This window comes from Fonticula alba (genome assembly GCF_000388065.1).
Source record: "Fonticula alba strain ATCC 38817 unplaced genomic scaffold supercont2.12, whole genome shotgun sequence".
NCBI lineage: Eukaryota > Rotosphaerida > Fonticulaceae > Fonticula > Fonticula alba.
Genome location: NW_009242982.1, coordinates 239,017 through 239,876, shown reverse-complemented (window position 1 = coordinate 239,876; position 860 = coordinate 239,017). Strand labels below are relative to the sequence as shown.

At 66.3% G+C, this 860-nt stretch overlaps 1 protein-coding gene across 1 annotated transcript in view; it reads left to right on the top strand.

Moving 5' to 3' along the window:
* Window positions 1-860, top strand: part of H696_05594 (hypothetical protein) — a gene marked incomplete at both ends in the record, with an annotated part of 7,609 nt that overhangs the window by 993 nt on the left and 5,756 nt on the right. The gene's annotated exons all lie outside the window — the stretch shown is intronic.

Sequence of the window (860 nt, the reverse complement as noted above, 5' to 3'; positions counted from 1 at the left end):
GGGGGAGTGCGAGGGCGGGTGAGCATGCGTGCGCCGGGCGGTGTTGTGCACGTGTGTGCGCATGCGCAAAAGGGCGTGCGTACCTTGCGGGTCTCGACGGCCGGGGGGACGGACATCTGGCGGACCATGCTCACGCGCTCGACGCGAATGGGCTGGTTCTTCTCGTTGACGGTCTGCAGGACGACCACCTTGCGGCCGTTCTCATCAGGGCCCTCGACGGAGATGATCTCCTCTGTGTGTGTGTATTGGGGGGGGGGGCGAAGGGGAGGGGGGGAGAGAGAGAGAGGTGTGAGCGTTTGATGAGGGCAACAGACGGGGATGTGTGTGTGTGTGTGAGTGTGTCACGAACCGGTGGGGGCAGACGACTGATCGTCGATCTCGGTGGTCCAGTCAGAATTCTCGGAATACCTGTCCGGGGGGGGGGGGGGGGGAGGAGGGGGTGCACAGGAATAGGTGAGTGCCAGGCATGCAGGGGTGTGCGTGCGTGTGTGTATCTGCGGGGCGAGCAGCAGGCGAGGAGGCAGTGGTGGGGACGAACATGGTGGTGGTTGTGTTCTCTCTGTGCGAGGAGCGGGTGTGAGTGTCGGCGGGTGTGCCGCGAGGGAGGGGGCATTAGCAAACCAGGCGCAGGTGAGGTGGAGGTCGGGGGTGGCACGGGTGCACGGCCCTGGTGCAAAAGGAGGGGAGGGAGCAGGAGACAGGGCCCCGCGCCGGATCAAGCTGCCGATCGACTTCGAGGGCGAGCTGCCGGACTTCGTCCAGGACGACGACGCCGAGGAGGCCCCGACCCGGCGCCGGATCAAGCTGCCGATCGACTTCGAGGGCGAGCTGCCGGACTTCGTCCAGGACGAGGAGGAGCA